This window comes from Harpia harpyja, chromosome 1 (assembly GCF_026419915.1).
Source record: "Harpia harpyja isolate bHarHar1 chromosome 1, bHarHar1 primary haplotype, whole genome shotgun sequence".
Lineage (NCBI taxonomy): Eukaryota > Metazoa > Chordata > Aves > Accipitriformes > Accipitridae > Harpia > Harpia harpyja.
Window position 1 is genome coordinate 108,627,290 of NC_068940.1, and position 20,157 is coordinate 108,647,446.

A 20,157-nucleotide genomic window follows, 5' to 3' on the forward strand; every position below is an offset into this window, starting at 1 on the left:
TTCAGGTTGGCATAACAAATACACCCATAAACAATTTTTTTTTCCACATTTCATCCTTTTGAAGTTATTATTAGGAACAACAGCCAACAAATACTGATGTGAATTTGTAGAAAGCTGTCTAAGGGAGCAAAACCCACCACTTCTGATTGACAGAAGGCGCATTTCTGAAACTTTCTTTCAGAGCAGCGTTAGTCCATGTTCTGTATGCATGACGCTATCAAAACAGCAAAGATATCAAAAGCTCTAGTCATACATTTTAGCCATTTGCAGAAATTGTCTGGTACAGACTGTAAAAACCAAAACCATAAAGGGCCATTAGTATCTAAATTAGCATACTTACTACTCCTACTAGGGTAGCTCAGCTTCCTTTAATTTTGGTCTATGTTTGGATGCAAAAAGGATTTTGATGCTGATCTGTATTACACTCACTATTAGATGCACGATCTGTGCAGAGACTCTCCCTGTTAGTGAAAGATTTACTCCACCTTAGGAGTCCGGCAAGCCAATGCAGCAGCGCCTGGTTGAGAATTAGTAGAGAACAAGGACATGGAAGCAACAAGTTCAGAGTTCCAACAACAAATTCATCCAAACAAAAGGATACGAAGGAGCTTAGGTAAAGCGGGTTATCATTTTCCGACCAATCCTCACTATATTAGACAAGAACCACCAAGCTACATTAGGAGAAAATCAGAAACAGAGCTGAAGATACAGAACTGCATACGTAAAGAGGCACAGACACTCACAAGAAAACACAATGGGCATCTGTATGTGTTGGTTAATGAAGGCCTGACCCAAGTGGCCACTGCGCAGCAGTCCAGGGTCACTGACTTACATGACTGCAGAACATAGATCCTCTTGTTCCTAAAAAACAAAGGCTCCTACTCCTTGAACTACAGGAAATTCTTCGTCAGCAGTATATGGCCACTGACACATACCTACAGGCTCAAGCCTGTATAAGGCAATATTTCACATTCTTTATAAACAATGGTATCACACTGATATTGTTGTTTATGTAATTGCATGCAAGTATATTATGGAAACTAATTCAGTTAAGTCTATGCTTTTTTCTTTAACAATAAAAGGTCAGATTTCAAGCCAGATCAGACTTCAAGCAGCAACTACAGTTTTTGTTGGTTTAGATAAAGGCCCTGAAGAATTACCACTTAATGGAAATCTAAAGGTGAAAGGTTTGGAGCTCTTAACCTTTTGCGCAGGGTCACAGTTGAATGAATTATGGTTATTAAAAAAGCCATCTTTATATTTAAGTGAAAGAGTCTTGTTAAAAAAAGTTTCTTTCAGATAGGAGTTCTCGACTATTTTCAAGACACACCATCGTACAGATCTGCGCACAACTTACCGCATTACCCTTTACTGAGTTTCAACCAGGGAAGTAAGTCACTTCTAGAAGTTTTATCTTTGCATAGGCCAGTCTCTTCAAAGAAAGAAATGGGACTCTTAAATGGCCATCATTTCAACCATGTCCTCCCTTGCTTTCAACTTGAAAGTGAAATGATGGCTTTTAGGTCAGTCAATCTCAAAAAAAAAAATCTGGAGCTATGAACATTTCATCTTTTTCTTCTGAAAATTTCATTTAGCATAAGGAAGAAAAACAATATTTAAAATTTTCAACAAGCTGCTTCACAATGCTACTAGAAAATGCAAGAATCAAGAGTACTGTCAGAAAATAGCTAGAGAACATCCAATAACTTGAGGAATAAACAAGCAAAGGCTAGAGTGAACACACCAGACGCCGAAAGAAAAATCCGACTCCTGCTGTTTGCAGCAGGCATGCCAGGTTGGGCTGAATCAGACTTTGCAGATGTCACAAGTCCTTCACGTTTGTAGTATCGTATTTGGTTCTGCACCAATGCCAGCACAGCAAGGTTTACCCATCAAGAACCTGAAACTTTATGTAAATGGCATTTGGGAAAACCTCTCTTTTTAACCTCACTCCAAATGCTCATTAGCAGTAGATTACAGTCCATAAACTGAACTATCAGCTCACAATTTTCACACATTTGCTTCAGATTAAGCATTCCTGCTATTTAGTTTCAGGAACACAATTGGCCTTTTAGGACCATTTCCTCTTGACAGCTTAATTTAGGGTCTGTCCAAACAGCAAGTCATTGCCATCCTCCCACTCTAATGGAACCTATTACCCGACTACTTTATAGAGAGGCCCTTTAACATTTAGCATCCCCTCCTCTCCGTGATCCAAACCCAGTAACCATCTACGGCCAACACCAGACTGCATAGAAACATGTATGGCCATAATCATTGGTTTGTAGTCAGAGCAAGCTTATAAGCAGCATTTAGATGGCCCAGAAACTATTTAGTCCTTGTTCCACTAAGATATTCAGTCACCTTTTCTCTAGACCTAAACTGTACTTCAACTAATGCAGCAAATGCCTCCGGAGCCCCGGTGGCAGCGGGACCTGCCATGTGAGTGGGGTTAGGGAAACAGTTAGCAATTCTTAAATACAAATCAAGGCTAATCCCACCCAGATCATCCTCCAACATATGAATATTCTACCACAAGCAACTGATGGATTCACATCGTGCTTTTTTTCCTCCACATTAGTGTGGTAGCACTTTATGAAATAGCTGCCATAAAATAGCATTGACAATGTCTCTATTTCAGACCTACATAGGAACTAGGACACTAAAGCACTTTAGTTTCTGGGGAAAAATAATAATGAGGTTATGCAGACTTATCAGCAGGACATTTCCTTGTCTATATTTAACTTAATAGGGAATGCAGAAACTATGTATAAAAAAAATAAATTGGTGTAACTAATAAAAGCCATTTTGCATTTTTGTGGCAAATACAGAACTGGTATCTCAGGCACGTAAAAGCGCCTGGCAAATAACTGGCTGCCCCAACCCAAAGCACCACAGTGGCTATGGGAAGCCTTCAACAACCCAGGTAGGATCAAAGGACAGCCAGAACATCACTAGAATTGGACTAGAAGCAATTTCTCTTCTTTCCATCTCTGGTGTTAGAACAGCCAAACTACACCAGTTCCCAGACTCCCAGTTTGAACTAGGACTTATAGAGTTAACCAAGACAAAAGGAAAATAAGTACATTGCACAGATTCTGCCCAAGGGTAGGAAGCAAATCCTGAAGCATATTCATGTGTTGACCAGCTTAGCAAGACAGATGCTTCCTATACCATTTTCATTCAAAGTTAGCTACATATAAGAAGCATTCAAGACTCTTCATCAAGATGTACCTTAATACACTGTGTGTTACATAGCTATGCAAATCAGATATTAACAGAGTACAAAGAATATGAATTCTGACATTAACTTTTAAGATGAAAGGGCAAAACTGAGGAATGAGCAAGGTTTCAGAAGGCAGCAGTTTAAAAATTTATTAAATAATTCTTCAGCTGTCAGACAGCTGATGAGGTCCTCTTGTTTGTTAAATAGCAGAGGGAATAACAGCAGCAATGGTGTACCACCAACCTGCATGACTCAAGATTTCTATCTCTGGAAGAGCCTCAGAGGACAGTCAAGTCCTCCCTGAAGAACACCAAGTTGAGTAAGTATTTTGCTCAGAGGAAAGGTGTGGAAAGGAGCAGACCATAGCATTACCAGTCCCACAGTGACAGCTGTACTACAGACAAGGAAAAGAGTTTTCCTGTAACTAGACATTCCTCAATCCGTTCCAGGAAATCTTCAAATTATTCCACAGCAAATAAATCATATTCACTTAACTCACTTTTTTTTTTTTTTTAAAAGAATTGTTTAGACTTCTTCATGTTCCAGCAACAGCTGATCTGTTATACCCAGTATTTGCCCCATCTGTTCCTTTTTATGCTCAGAATCTTTGTGTACCCAGTGAATAACCTGTTCATTTTGATAAATAAACTCCATTTTCTTGTTGGCTAATCTGAAAGATACAGAAGAGTTATTTTAATCTCTTACCCATATCACAGACCCCCACCCTGGCTTGTTCCAAAGAGCTCCTACTATTTATCCAATTCACTTAGTCTCTCCCTTTCAAAATGAGCTCCTTTCTGGGTGTTCCCACCATCTTATTTGATGTTTGACCACATCCACAAGGCTGACGTTTGCTATGTATGCAGAACTTGTGCTCTGTGAACCAATTTAGAGAGTCACAGACTCACAACATCCTAGAGATCCCAAAGAAGTTAGACTAGCACTTCCTTGCAGAAGTTTAAGTGACCTAGTGGAATAACTTTCAAGAAACATCATCTCATCCAGCCACCCTCTGAAAGTAGAAGCAGTACAAACAACTCTTACTTGCATAAGCCACTGCCTCTAGCTTCCCATCTAGGGAAGAGTGGAATTTATTTCCTGAACTTTGTATTTCCATTTTGTAGCTTCCTTAACTGCACTGCTGTGTACATGCCTCTGGGCATGCACAGGCTTTGAATTTGAAGTTATGATCCGTCTGACCCAGTTTTTGTGCATCTTGTCTGAAGATGGAGAAAGGGGAGAGCAGGCAAGTGAGGGCAGGGGATGCTGCCCACAAAAAAAAAAAAAAAGAGAGAGAGAAAGAGATACTTGAAAACCTGTAAACTGTTTAAAGAGAATCATACTTGGCACAAGACATTCACTTACTTCCCTCAAATTTTTGGCAGAGGAAATTGATGATTTTTTCCCAGAGAAGCACATACACAACAGGTACCAGCCTCTGCCAGTTATGCAAGGCAGAGTGCTTGCTCCTGCCAGCCCCACAGTGACACAGCACTTCCACCCGCTCCAGAGAGTTCTGCAAGGCTGCTGGTCTCCTAAAGTGGATACACATCTCTATCCTGTACCAAGTGAGCTGTACTCAGCCTCTGTTCTTTCACTTAACACCAATTTTGATAGTTAGTGGCTGTGTTTCTACTAGTATTAACTACATATTCTCCTCTACCAAAATAAAGTTCGAGCAACCTTTATGCCAAAGGGGTAAGATAAATCTATTCACAAAAGTAGCACATCTAAGAGGAATAAGAAACAAAGCAACATTTCCTCACTTTTGTTTGTTTAAAGGAGACACTCTGATACACAGATTTATGAGAAGCATATATATTATTTCATCAGATCCACTTGCTCCTTTAAAATTAGCTCCTAACTACATACAGAACAAAATCCCCAACTGGAAGAAACAGGGACAGCTCAGTCATAATTCCCATTTCTCTTGTCATAAGTCAGCTTGCTTTTCTTAGATGAGGCTCTCATGAGCACTTAGCAGTGGCCGTTGAGGCATAAGAAAACAGGACAGCAGGGAGCAGATATATGCTAAGTCATCTTCCTTCACAGTATCCTGAAGGGAGTCCTCCACGAAAAGGATGTCTGCATCTATCGTTTAAAAAGAAAGGACACCTCAATGAATCAAGCTGATGATGTTTCTTACATTCCATGGCTGGGCACAACAAATCTATGACCTAATTTAATTTTTTATGATTTTTTTTTTTTTTTGGCACAGTCTGAATCAGTGGGGGTTTTTTGGTTGGGTTTTTTTTTTTTTAAAAAGTTAAACACAGTAAGATCTCTGCTTTGTTTTTGTTCTGAGTCACAGGAAATCACTCAAATTACTAGAAGCATCTTCTCAGATGTAGTGACATGTGGGTCAAGTGATCTTTATTAAAGTCTCTCCAACAATGCTTACAAATTCATGTTCAACTCACTTGCTAGGAAAACCAATGCAACAGCCTCAAAATGGGTGTCCTGAATTACAGGCTTATATTCAGGAATTAGTTCCCCAAAAATGCAGTGATGTACAGCTACCATCTCACTAGCAGAGGGAAGGCTGTCCAGTCCAGATACTCAAGACCTGCTAGACAAGCATAAGTACCTGATACTGCATACATCATCATACCACTAGTTAAGTAGAAGGCTATAGATATTTACATAGCAAAAATCAAACAATGATTTTAAACTTTGAGTAGCTATTTAAACCAGAGCGCAGTCAGCAGCTTTCTCAACTTCTGTGAGCTAGAGCAAACAGCAGAGAGCAGTTTCCAGCTCCAGTTTGCCACACCACTCATGCTGCCAACCTCTGTGTCACACTAAGGGTCTGCTTACATAAGGCATCACATAAAATATCTTATTACTAATTTCAAATGCATGTTTGGGCTTCCAGCAACATCAGGATTTCAGTAAGAGTCATGTCATACAAAACCACATTCTCCTTCAGACAATACATAAATACAGCAAAAGAGCTTCCAACTATTATTTATACAGCTTAAGTAATTACCTCCCTCCTTTACGAAGGGCAAAAGGAGTGTCAAGTATAGAGAAGGTAGATTTGGGGCATTGGTGGTTTTACACCTGGATTGCTACAACAGACAAAGCACTTGTAGAGTTGTTTCCCTTCTCAGAACAAGTTCTCCAACAGCTTTCTGGCTAATTTTAAGTATATAGAATACATTAAATAAGTCCCAGAACCTCCAAGCTCCTATAGATAAGTTAAAAAGCACACAACTGAAGTGAAGGCAAAGAAGTTCCTATTATTGCCTCCACAGAGAAACACAAGGACAACGTATTTATTTCCACTCAGGACTACCAAGCTGCAGTACATGCTATCCATCATGCAGGCAGGGTGGTGACAGACACAAGGGTACTGCAAAGGATTTGGGATATCGCAAGATGTCCCTAAGAAGTCTGGGCTTTTATACAGAAGTCAGTGCCACTGAACCACATAACTGATAACCATAAAATAGCTCCAAAGGCTTGATGCAAATCTCAGTTCACTGCCACAATCAGTTTATGGCCACACACAAGATAATAAACATGATGTTTTAACTTCTCACTTTAGATGGGTTTAACAAAGCTGTGATTCAGCTTGTCAACAGAATTTCAAAGCCAAGGCAGAGCTTCAGCCACTATTGCTTCCTCATAACACAGTTTGCTCAGAGTCATTTCCTCTTCCATGTCTGATATCTCACTACTTCCACTTACCAGGTCACTAATCACCTTTCCCTCAGCTTTTGATTCAGGCTGCTATTCTCACTTGAGTTTTTTTTCCTATAGCAAAAAGCCTACAACATGAAACAGGTTAAACGAGCTCCAGGTGACACTACACACGCACTGAAACGATCCTGGAGATTCTCAAGCTGTCTGTAGCCTGTTCAGTCGTGAGTAACTGAGCTTGCACATTAGGCACGTAAGGAGCCAAGACTGATCCAAGCAGAAAACAAAATGAGTGCTCCAAGCACTGCTGGTCTTTCACTTGGGAGAGGGCAGTTGGAGTAAACACGTGAGCAGGCATGAATACGAGCAAAAAGATTAGATTCAGGTAAAGTCTTGGGTGGAACACACACATATATATGTACTTTGGATGAGGAAAAAAGCTTAAGTCAAAAAAGGAAACAAGCCTAAGAAAGTGGAAGGGGACAGGCAAAAGAGGAAAATGAACACAAGAGCCACAAGATGACTGAGCAGAAGCTTGACCATGGTAGACTTGTTAGAACTGTATTGTGAACTGGGAAGTTGACTAAGATGTGAAAACTGCACACTGATCTACATACAGACATGAGGAAAACCAGCAGTTATATTCCAGGTGGGTTCGTGAATTTTTCCAGGCAGCAGCCACAAAGACAAGCTGAGAAGCAGTTATGGTCTCAGCTGGGACCGATACTATGGAATTGGGAAAATTTGAAGCAATTGAAGAGCCTCTGCAGAAGATGCTCAGGATGGCTGCAGGCAGGGGGGCTGCAAGCACTGCAGGTGGTGAGCACAGCCTGCATGCCAACTGTGCTTCGTTAATGCTATTAGTCATTCACTTTCATGGGCATGTTAATATTTTGAATAAACAAAGAGCAACTGTCAGAGCAGAACGGAAACCACCACAGTGAGGCCAATAGACTACGACAGGGAAAGTCATTTGAACAAAACGAGCTCTAGCTGACAAAGGCCATTTTTTTTAATGCCATACCTTCAACTTTTATGAACTGCAACTTCAGAATTTCAAAGCTGATGGCTTAAAGTGCAGTTATTTCAATTTCATGATGCCCTGTAAGAGTCTACATAATTCTGGTTTTTATTTAGTATTTCCAAAGAGTATCCATCAATTTGTAGGGTTTCATTACTTAGGGTACGAGCCATTTCTCCACTGTTTGAAGTAAAGCATTATTTGTGCTGTTAATTGGTACTGCAAATACACCCAACTTCTACAACTAGATTGCATACGAATCTTTAACGAGCATTTCTGCTCCGTAAGCTTGAAACATTTTCATCAACTAGACTTAAGAAAGCAATAATAAAGCCAGTGAAGCATGCTTTCACCATATTCAATTATTCAGATGGCATGTGAATTAGCAAAGTAAGGCAGCAGACAGTCTCCCAGTATTTGTGCCTCTTCAGTAATGTTAAAAAGATTCTATCAGTTTTCTGGACATTTGAGATAATGTCTGGAAGGCAGGAAGAAAATAGAAGTTCATAGCTTGGAGACACTACACTTCATCAAATGATAAAGTCTACAAAAGATATCCAGGCAGAAATCCTGAACTAGCTAGAGGAAAGCTGTAAAATAACCTCCTCTCTCCACATGTGCATCTCCTACTCACTGTCAACATAAAAGCCATAATTATAAGTCAGCCTGAAAGCTGACAGTCCAGCATTTTTCAGGTTTACTAAAGCTACACTTCAGTTTATAGCCGCTCTTTTCAGATGTAGACCTTCACTTATGTTAAAATTTTCTGTACTTGATTTAACAAAAAAGAAACCATTTGTTGTTGAAGTAAAGGGACTTCAAAAGAAGCTGCAGGGACCAGGAGAAGACCATCCAGGGGAGGTAACGGCAACAAGGACAATTCACATCTACTTGAGTTCTCAAGTATAGACAAATTGTAACTTGAGGAAAACCAGGTTGATTTGTCTTTCTGAAGAGGATGGTGCCCAGCGTAACAAATACAATGATCAGACATCAGCGTTGCATCTCCATTATGGCAGTTACATCTCCAACACCAGACAGATCTGCAGAGTGCATTTGAGAGAAGTTACACAATCCACACACCAGGTAATGAAAAGCTCCCAAATGCAAATAAAAATTTCATTGGAGCTGGCTAGAAGAAAGACTACTGTAATAGCTACTAAACACCTAAAGACTTTATGAAAGGACTATATACATTTACAGCAGTAACAAGCACAATGGGATTCCATGGCTGCTCCACCCTCTCCAGGGCAGAAGCCTTGTGATCCAGGATGATGTTTTTCAAGAAACTTTAGCTTTATGCCAGCAAGGACAGATGAATGCACTCAACCTTTCCACCTTTGCACTTGCATCTACAATAGACTCTTCAAAGCGGAATTCAGTGCTCTGTACTGCTCATTTAAAATAAAAGCTTTGCACCAGCCAAAAGCGCAAGCTTTTATGGTGATCTTGGTCCATGAAGAAGTTGATCACAAATTGATCACTGTAGCCACATCTGTTATTAGTGGAGGGAGGGAAAGAAGTAAATAAATATTAGTACTTCAAGATTTCAAGGAATCTCTGTATTCTAGTGGCAGGTAACATGCCTATTATATGCCCCTTATTATTTTCAATTAAGTAAAAGCAGTTTAAAAATAAGTGCTACATTCAGCACTTATGCAAAATAAAAATAATTAGCTAGAGCTACATCTCCATCAAAGATCAAGGCAGAAGGAATACCCAAATAAAAAAGCACCAGTAAGAAGTCTTGTTTGCACGTGTCTAAATATATATACACACACACGTACAGGTGCCTGTATATATGACATTCTTTAATGACAGAATAGGGAGACTTAGCAGGTATCAATAAGAACATGACATAACTGACTTTAGCTGCCTCATCTTTGATTTTAATAGAGAGATCATTTCTCAGTTGGCAAACATCTGACTGTCAGGAATCTCCTGGGTCACCTCCTATGACAGTGTTGTGAGAATAAAAAAGTCAGAAAGAAATCAATCAATCATCTTCCATATAACCAACACTGTTGGTACAATTACTTTGGACTAAGTTCAAGAGCAGCAGGCTGCTCAGAGAGGTTATGGATTCTCCATTCCTGGAGATGTTCAAACCCAACAGTACACAGTTCTGGGCAACCTGCTCCAGGTGACCCTGCTTTAAGCAGAGGGGGGCTGGACTAGATTTTCACCAGAGGTCCCTGCCAACCTCAGCTACTCCATGATTCTGACATTCTTTGAAGACCACTGTTTGTATTTTTGAAACCAATGCTCAAAAGCCTATGAACAGAACAAGACATGTCCTAAAGCACTTCCATTTTGCATCTTGAAGGCAAGCCTTACAACCAAACCAAAACCACCCTCCCAACCTCCCTGGCCACGCATACAATTTTGGAAAGGATCCATTTCTGTCCCAGACTCTAAGAGGATAAAGTAGTGTGGAGAGCACGCAGTAGTGCAGTCCTGCAGTAGATATGGAATTTCATTCATGCAGTGGCTTTTGCCAAGAATGGAAACGAGACAAAGCTATGTAAAAAAATTGAGGAATAATTCCAGAATTTGCACCTCTGATACACAATAGCCAATCTTGTTCATTCAAATTTTCAGGTAACTCTCTTGCTCTTAATTTAAGAACTAAAATTACTTAGGGTCCTATGAAGCTAGCTCTAGGAATCCTAACCAGTCCTGCAACGGAAAGGCAGCCACTGATCCTGCTCACTAATACACAAAGGTCTTCCTCCTGCTGCTTCAAAAGACCCACAAGTTATTACTTGTCTGCAATTGCTTCAGTTTGTCTACAGTGCGAGGCCAGAAGTCAGTACAGTAGGAAAAGCTTGACTTGCAAAACTATAAAGACAACCAGAATTAATCTGGACGGTCAGCTCCAAAAGCAAGAATTTCATGTATATATACACACAAGATAGATGTTAGTTTCTCACTACTCCTCACCTTCTTCTTCCTGCATGGAAAGGTATATGAGAACGCAGCTTTAAGATAAAAGCAAATATTATCTAAAAAAGCTTCCACATGTTGTCACTACTTGTAAGATTATTTGGGCTTCTGTTAGCATACTGCCACCAGAGCTGTCATGACCAACTGATGGGGCTGAAACAACAGCAGTCACATGGCTAAGAGCTGCTTATCCTAGTCGAGAGCTCCCTACCCTGAGCACCGGACTTCCAATTCCTCACGGCAACCTGTGGCCACAGGCCGGGATGCAGCAAGTAAACTTCTGCCTCACAAAACAGAAGGAGGGAGAGAGCCACATGAAGTCAAGGAGCTTTTTCTTGGTGGATTTTGTTTGTTTTTTAAATCTTGGGCTGATATTTTTCTCCCTATAGTTATTTCCTATTAAAGGATTAGTATGTTGGGGGCAGGGGGGGGAAGAATGGAAACGCATAACAGCTCTCCATCAGTTGGGAGTGGCTGACCTGTTACCATATTCACATATGGCAAGCATATTGCCATACTGCACCTTCCCATAAGCACCACAACAGGCAGACAGCGTATCAACAGCAGCTACAGACACGTAATACTTCATAACTCTCAGAGCACTCTGGATAAATATATTTTATTAATTTTATTATCTAACTCTAGTTTGTACTACTAGACTTCTTCCCTTAAGGATAAAATCCCCTCCTTTCCTTGGCGACATAAGATCATCTACACTAACTTGTAACATTGATTCTTATGAAAGTAAGGAAAGATGGCTGCGTCACATTTAATTTATGCATTCCTGTATTCCCCTTTTGAGAACTTGTTCCCAAAGTACTGCTTTAGGGAAGACATGAGAGAGGCCCAGTTAGTGCTCTGAAGGTGTTCAGAGTTGCTGATGAACCTGAAAAGGCTGGACTTTCCTGTTGCTCTTCCAGCTCCCTAAGATACATCACGGGACTCAAGGATGATCACGTTCAGAAGCTTTACTTCTCTGCAACACAGCATTTACCTGGCACAGACTGGCCCTTGCTTCTTCCAAAGGTCTCAGTATGAAGCCTAGTGTGCATGGACAGTTGTACTGTGCAGTGAGACTGGTTGCTGACTCAGATTTCAGAGTCTCAGTTGCCCTTTTCCATCAGTTACATTCCCTTCTGGCCTTTATTCAGGTTCTTCTCTGTTCTGGGTGAGGAGATACCTTTTTGCAGAACTTGTCGTCTTTTCTGTGCAGGTAAGTAAGCAATGGCTCCAGAAGGAGATGGCATGAGAACTCTAGGCATGAAGCCTACAATGCTCTATCAGTATGCTTAACAGCTGAGCCAAGCCAAGCCAACTTCATCTGCTATCTGGCTTTGAAGACCTTAATTCTGGTCACAGAACTTGTACAGACAGAAGACTCCAGACACCCAAGAGAGACGCTTTACCACTGGAGAGGTAGCACAGCTCCCTTTGACAGCAAGGGCCCTAAGCCACCCAATAAACCACTTCAGTTGACAGAAGGTTTAGCACAGAGCTGGCCAATGCTACTAAAACCAACAGAGTGAACAGTCATGAACTGAAGGTAAAATTGTTCATACTTCCCTTCTATCAAAATCACAGGTGAACCCTAGAGAAGGACAATAAATGGAAGGAAGCCCACCTGAACCAGTCCTGAGTGTTTGGAGAAGCTTACCTGGAACCAAAGAAAAGTCTTTGAGCAAGTAAGGATGGTGGGAAGGGGGAAGGCTCACGGAGGAAGAGGGCCTTACATCAGTCTCACCACATCTGGACAAAAAGCAGAGCCAGGAGGCTTTAGAAACATCAGGCTGAGAAAGAGTGATACAACTGCAAAGAATCACCCCAGCAGACCACTTCCAATCCTGATTTCACTTCACTTGCACTCATTCCCAAAAAAATACATGGCATGTATTCATGCCTGCAAAGAGTGTTTTACTATTGTTAATTATACTTAAGCACACTGAGATAAGAGAACACCAGCCTCCTGAATGATTCCCTCCCTTTGGGCAATTTCACTACTATGAACCACTCAGCAAGATGGGGTAAGACTGTCCAAGTTAGATTGCTACATTATGAGTTGTACCATTTCCAAGCTGATAAAAAGTCACATTAACAAACCTGCCTTAAGTTACAGCAGGACAGATACTCTGCCAGAGCAGCTTCACTGGGAGTACAAGAATAACTTTCCTATAAGCCCCAGCAGGGATTAGGGACTCTAGAAGGTGGGGATTAATGGTCTTGGCTGGCCTTCAAAAAAGCCACATGGAAGATGAGTTCATAGATAATAACTGTGAGGGACTTTCAAGTGTCTAGCTCTACACAGGCCTACAAGCATTGAAATGAGACCTAAAAAAGACTGGTATGTCATCTCCAAAAACCATAAATGCTTATCTAAGGAAAATAAAGGAGTCTGCCCACCTTCTGCCCAGACTTGTAAGTTTTAGCTCTAAAATGACCTATTCCTCAACTACTTTAAAAAAAAGAAACTCCCCTGAGTTATACTTGTTTGCTGGTTTTCAAGCTGTCTCACAGAATACAGGATTTTCTGTGCTGCACACCAGGAGAGGCAGCACCAAATAAGGAGAGTTTCATTAATCATGGGGGGGGGGGGGGGGAAAGAGTCTCCTGTTTTCACTTGGCAGAGGATAGAGGGAAAGACAGTCAAAGTGGGGGCAGGGTATGAAAACTCTGGCTGTTAGCAGAGCACTTTCTTTCTATGTTGCATATTGACTGCTAAGCCACAAACTAAACAGGCAAGGCAAGCAGCTGTTCTGTCAGCTGCTTTCCTTTAATAGCACACGCATCAGAAAGGAAAGCAGTTTCTACCTCCCTAAGAGCAAACCCAGAAAATAATGGCTTTCTGGCTTTTGCTGAAGAGTCCCTTCTCTTGGGAGGAAGAGAAGGATGGCACATTCCTAACATAGTAGGATCAGTCAATAATTCTCATTTTTATTAGGCATTTTGTACCTCCTCATTCTTCTTCCTGCAAGATCATCTCACTGCCACAGCCTGGAAACAAAGACTAATGAGTGCACAAAAAGGGAGAAGTTTTACTACAAAAGTTCACCTCAGTCACTTAGTCCTCATGTCAGCTCCTCTAAATTCACCATACTCCACATTTGTCCTGCATATGCTGCTCCCAGAATAATGGGTCTTGCGCTTACACAAGCATTTCGGCTTTCGTTTCTAAGATGATTTTTTTTTTTTTTAAATTGCTTGTGAAGAAAATTCTACAGGATGAACACTAGAACTACAAACCAGGAGATGAGAAAGAGCTCAAGTCATGCTGTGAGAAAAATGATTTTTCAGAGATCCAGTCCAGCTTAATTATAGTTGTAATACCGCTGTGCAGGCCCTCAATGCCTTTATGAACTCACAACATTTTGCCTTATGTATATATACACACAGCTTGATAGGGTAGGAGGGAGAGTAAGACCATAGAGGACGGACTCTGAAATGAAGATAATCAAAAAAAGCTCTCATGGAAGAGAAATAAAGCAGCCATTAAATAGCATGTAACGTGTTACATCCATACCGTACCTCATGCATACATCAAGAAATTTACTGTAGTAAGCCTTGAAATTCCGAGTTAAACTTTCTGTAGAACAACAGAAGCAATTCAAGCTTGTGGAAACAGGCAGGCAGAAAGAGGCAAGATTTACACTCAGGAACTCTGCTCCCTTTTTTCATTAGGGTTATCAAGAAGGATAACTCAAGTCATAAATGGCACTGGAAAGACCTCAAGTAGAGCTCCTGGAGGCCAGCTTTGTGGCTTCTCCTACTCCGATACACAGTCTGATGCCCACAAGAAAGGCTAGATGCCACCCGCTGCAAGCAAACTGACTCTCTAAAGAAGTGCCCCAAGACCAACACGTTAGCCAGTGTTACTCAAAAAGCAAGATAAAATTTGAGCAAGGAGCATAAAACATCACAGCTTACAGAGAGCAGCAGTTACAACCATGAAAACAGAAGCAGCTCATTTGGCAACCAGGTATGCATAGTCACTGCTTCCAGGAACTCAGTTTACATACAAGCTTTACTCCTTTACCTATATAGAATAATTCTAGTTACATTAGTGACTATATTAGAGTACCTACTTTACTTTTCATATAAATAAGCACCTCTCTTGACAACATAATTATATAGCATGAGAACCTGTCGATCAGGACACAGAACTGGTAGCTTCAAAATGAGAAAGTTGACTAGTAAACTATCTTCATCAATGGTAAGTCATCACCAGCTTGATGTTTCAGAGCCAGATGAGTGGAACAGCAAACCTGTCAATGCTTTTTCAAGTAGATTTGCAAAGAGAAAACAATACTTTAAAGCTTTCCACTACTGGCAGGTCAAAAAAAAAAACTTTGTAAGAATGAAACAAACCACACTTCTATACTAAGAAATGAGTTTTAGCTGCTGGCAAATTCTGCAAGATCTTAGCTATAGCAAGGAAGTTAGTTTATGGACTCATCAGTTGCCTTGGAGAATCATGCCCTCCCCTCAGGCTTCTGAGAACTGACAGATATGCCCCAAAAGGAACCTGGAAATAGAACAGACACATTTGAACTAGTGGAGAGGTAAGGGTTTGCCATTTGAAAACCACAACAAAGTGTTATGGAAATAGACATTTAAAAAGAAGCAGCAAATGTTATTGCCCAGCCAAGGTTTCAGAGCATCAGCCAGAGCAGAACTCTGCGACCACGTAGGAAAACTAGTTTAGAGTGAACATGCTCATTTATCAAGCATTAGCGGCTTTCCATTTGCTTCACATGTGTTAGATTTTCAGGCCAGGAACAAAATTCAGTCCCTGTATTTCCATGGAGGCCACTCAGGTGCTCAGAAATTAATGGAGAAATAAAGTCCCTAGACATGTTTAGGGTGGGAGCAGAGTATACCTAGAACATTCAGAGCTGTGGAGCCTACTCCTTACTCTGTTAAAACAGCTTTGGGATATCCAAGTCTGTCTTTACACAGTGGTGTGTTACTAGGACATGCTTAGGAAGGGCCTGGCTCTTTGCACCACTTTTGCAATTAAATGCATGGATTTTGTTCATCTTGGGGCAACTCCACAATAGATATAATGAAGATTAACCATATTCTGTGTTACTAGGAATTATTTCTAAGTAGGGGTATTTGTGCCTACACGCAAGCAAGAAAGACAAAAATCAGAAGTCCTTTTAAAACAAGGTAGAAGCATATAGCTTTAAAAATGCTGAACACACTTGGGCACCTCTGCAAGCAGAACTGAAGTCTTTGGCTACAATAGCTCATGAAAGGGTTTGCTGGAAGCCTGGGAAGTAAATATTGCCTGTCTGTGATCCAAGTGAAAGAGGTGTTCCTATTTGGTAATGTAACAGCTTCAAAACAAAGAAAAGTAGAACAATAATTTAGCTTCATAATCGTATGTGAAGCAGGGAAAGGTCCAGTGAGTCACCACAAAACTCCCAGAGGGGAGAACACACACTTTTCTGAGGGACCACAGAATACAAGGCACATTCACGTGCTCCATTACCAGTGTTAATACACCGCAGGCCACCAGAGCAGAGACTTTCTCCCTCAGCAAGGGAATTAGTTGCAAGATAACATTATCTCAGCATCCATTACTGCTTGTGCCAGAACATAAGCCACATGCAGGCCCACTTGAGGCAACATTAGCAGACGCCTACACCAGTTCCAGTACCTCCCATGCTCCCAAGGCGGGGGGGGAAGAAAAAGATACAGGTGCAGAGAAGTGCTCAGAAATTTGCTCAATAATACATTAATAGGTATTTAAGCTGTAGGCCAAGGCCCAATATGAAACACTGCTAGACTAGAAGTTCAGCAAATATGTTCGCGTCTCCTTCATAAGGGTATTTATCAGATTCTTGAATTATAAACAGTACATTCTGAAAGCACCCTGTCATCCCGGACTGACAAATTCAACAGCAAGGAAAGCTAAAGGTTACATGCCAGACCCTTCTGCTTCCTCTGGACTTGTAGCTTATCCCTTTTAGCCAGAGAGGGATGCCAGCCTAGCCCTTAAGCTGCTGCTGTTATTCCTTACCAGCACGCCATTTTAATTCTCTCAAAGCAGGGAAACACTCCTGCTCTCACATGATGCTTATTCTTAGAGAGGATCCCAGGGATTTTTATTTAGCTAAGTTCAGTCATGCAGTTGGCCAAGTGCCATAAGAGCATCACAGAACTCCTTGGTTCTGAAAAGGGAGCAGCATTAGTGCAGTATAGACATATTAACAGCATTAAAAGTGGCAGGTTATGCAAGAAGGACCTGGGTAATTGAAGATAAATAACTCTCCCCAGAAAGTTGTTACTGCCATACAAAGTTCATGACAGACTTTACAAAAAAAGCATGACAGCCATAGTCTGAGGTCAATTTAACTGCTTACACCCATCAAACAGCTGAACCTAATTCCTCCCAAGCTAGTCAAAAGAACAAATTCTACAATTTGAGCCTTTCCATTATCTTGAGCTAGTTTTAATGACGAAACTCCTGCCTAAGAAAGTGACCAACATTAGCTACTAGTGACCCAACTAGATCAAGTAGAACCACATTTAGGAAACAACTCTTAAAAATAACCGCAAACTTAAGCCTGGGAGAAATACACTCAAGTCAGTGAAGGCACTGCTCCAATTTTTAGTTTTTCTTCTAAGAAAGGTGCTCAAATGTTACAAGCAGGTGAATGCAGACTTAGTTCAACTAGAATGGTGCCTGTGTGGCTTATCTGGTCAAAGGTTTAGGTAAAGCGGAGAAAAACAAGATGTCCTGTTAGCCAATGCTTGCATCAGGCTGGAGCACGGGAAAGGACCAAGAGGCCTTATGTTACTTCTCAGTCTCAAGGAACATATGTGAGAATAATCATTTCTCTTCACTCATACCCTTTGGTTTTTGAAATCTGATGGGGTGGCAACGGGGGAAGAATACTCATTTCTGAAATGAATTAATGCAGAAGAATAGTTTCCACCTTCCATAATGTATGCAGGAAGCCAGCAGAGGAGGAAGGGAGTAGCTACTGCATTTCAACCACTATTGTATTTACATTTCCGTACTCTTGATAACAAATACATTCAGTGATGCCTGAAAAACAAGGCATTGGTTAGAAAACAAAAGCTGAGCTTTCATGAAAGAAAGAGCAATAGAAGAAATTTCAGGTCTCGCTGCAATGTTATCAGGTACAGTCTATTAGTTTCTTTAGAGAATTATTCACTTCCTTATTGCAGGTATGCCTGCAATATCCAGTATCACAGTATTGTGCCCTTTGACACAGGCAATTTCCCTTCCAAAAAGGGAAGGATAAGGGACCAAATAAATAATTGTTCAGTGTAGTACTGAAAAAAAAAAACCCACCTTTTTTTTTTTATTTTAAGTAAAATAAAGGGTTCTGCCTACATGACTTTAGAGAAGTAAAACCACATGTGGTAAATTGACGTGGTAGCATTGTCTTCTTCCCAATGGTTCTCTCTTATTTCCAGGGCAAAATCTTCTCGGTTCTGTTCTCAGCATTCTCAACCTAGAAGGTCAGTACATACTTCCTCAAACCCCTTTTAAAAGGGTGGGTGATAATGCACCAGCCCCTCCTCCAGCAAGCTACAAAATCCACAGAGGCAAAGTTCTTTCTTACCTGCTTGCCTTATCTGAGCAGAATTCTCTGTAGGCAGAGCTCTGCTGCAGGAGGGGAGCAGAGTATCACACAGTAAGTAGCAGCTACTTGCTCCTACCACAATTATGTCAGCAGCAGCTCCAATCTAGTTCACTTTTCATCAATAAAATTGATCCTAAAGATGTGGTTTTGTACATGTTTCTTCGCAGTTAGAGCAGTTATACAAAAAAATGTAAATTAATCCAGGAAGTAATGTTTTTACAAGTACTTTCTACCCACCTATACATATGTAACCAATACAATAACCAAATGAAGTTCCAGGTGCCACAAGTCATAGTCAGTATTCATAGTTTAAAAAAGCAAGTAAGATGACCAAGCATGCAACTGTACTTGATTGAAAGAGCTCATAACAGAATAAGCAGGAAAAACCTATTTATTTCTGAGTGACCGTCAGAGATGAACAGGTTATTGTTTTGTAAAGAACCCAAGATACTCCTCAATCAGGTCATCCAACAAGAACCAGCCAGCCAGTGCCAGACTCACACAAACACTTCCTCCTTCCTGCCTGCTCTCCTGGGCTCCTCCAAAGGATGTTGGGGAGGAAGTTGCCTTTATTCATCTAGGCAGTCAATAAGCATGGATTAAATGTTCCCGGATAAATTACTTCAGGAAGCATTTTTAGCTGCTAAATACAGTCTGTGGGAAACACCTGTTTGGTTTCCATGTCCCGAAACCATGGAACAACAACTGTTGAGAGGTACAACTACATGTATCCCTGGGACTCTAGGAGGCAGCTAACATTGTAACTCTCATTTTTTGTACCATGAAGAAAAGAAAGAAAGGAGGAAAATTATAACATAGCAAACTCACCCCCTTAAACCTTGGCAGTTAACAACATGACCAAGTAAGTTAAAGTCTGAGATCAATTCTGGACACCCAAGGAGTCTGGCAGACATTAAGACCACATTGGTCAAAGCTAAGTGAAGCAGAAAGGCAGGGGGGAAAGAAGTTCAAGACTGGAACGTGCAGGTAGGGCAAGGTAGTGCTCTTACACTCCTATGTCATCATCTCTGTTCAGCTGCACATAGCACTCACTCCCTGCAGAAGGTGACAGTCCACCTCCCATGACCTCTTTAGCTCCATCAAGGCCACAGTGAAAAGCATGCACAGCATTCTGGGCACCTCCCCTCCACCCCCTCCCTCCCACCCAGAGGGAGATAAGCCATCTTATTTGGCTTTTATTCATTGGTTTTCAGAGAACAACTTAAGATGGTTTGGCAGGCAGCCGCAGTACACAGTATAAACAACTGGTGGTGTGGCTGTCCCTAACTGAGCCTGGTTCCAGTCACATCCTGAATGGATACACAAGAGCATCAGCCCGACTGAAAAGACAGGACTTTGCACCTATGATGTTATCTCTGCGCCTGCCATTTAAGGAGACTGACTACAGCATTTTAGGAACAATTTTATCCCATACCCATAACAAAGTTTTAGGAGACATGCAAGGCTACTGTCACTTAAGACAGTTTTAGTAAATCATAGTAGATACAGTTCGTGATTTTAAAACAAGCTGTAATTGAACTGCATCCATTTGACTCCTCTGCACTCTTTACAGCCAAGTATCATTAGATGGTACTGGCAGACTGACACTAACAGCTTAGTCATTTTTCTACAAGTCTGTGCCCTGTGTTTCATTGGTTTACATTCTAGGCTACCTCAAGGTTAAGGCAGAGGAAGTATTAATT

The 20,157-nt window shown here is 41.0% G+C and overlaps 1 protein-coding gene across 3 annotated transcripts in view; it reads right to left on the bottom strand.

The window, feature by feature from the left end:
- The window catches only part of MAP4 (microtubule associated protein 4), a 164,721-nt gene that overhangs the window by 112,593 nt on the left and 31,971 nt on the right, over nucleotides 1–20,157 (bottom strand). The window lies entirely within an intron of this gene.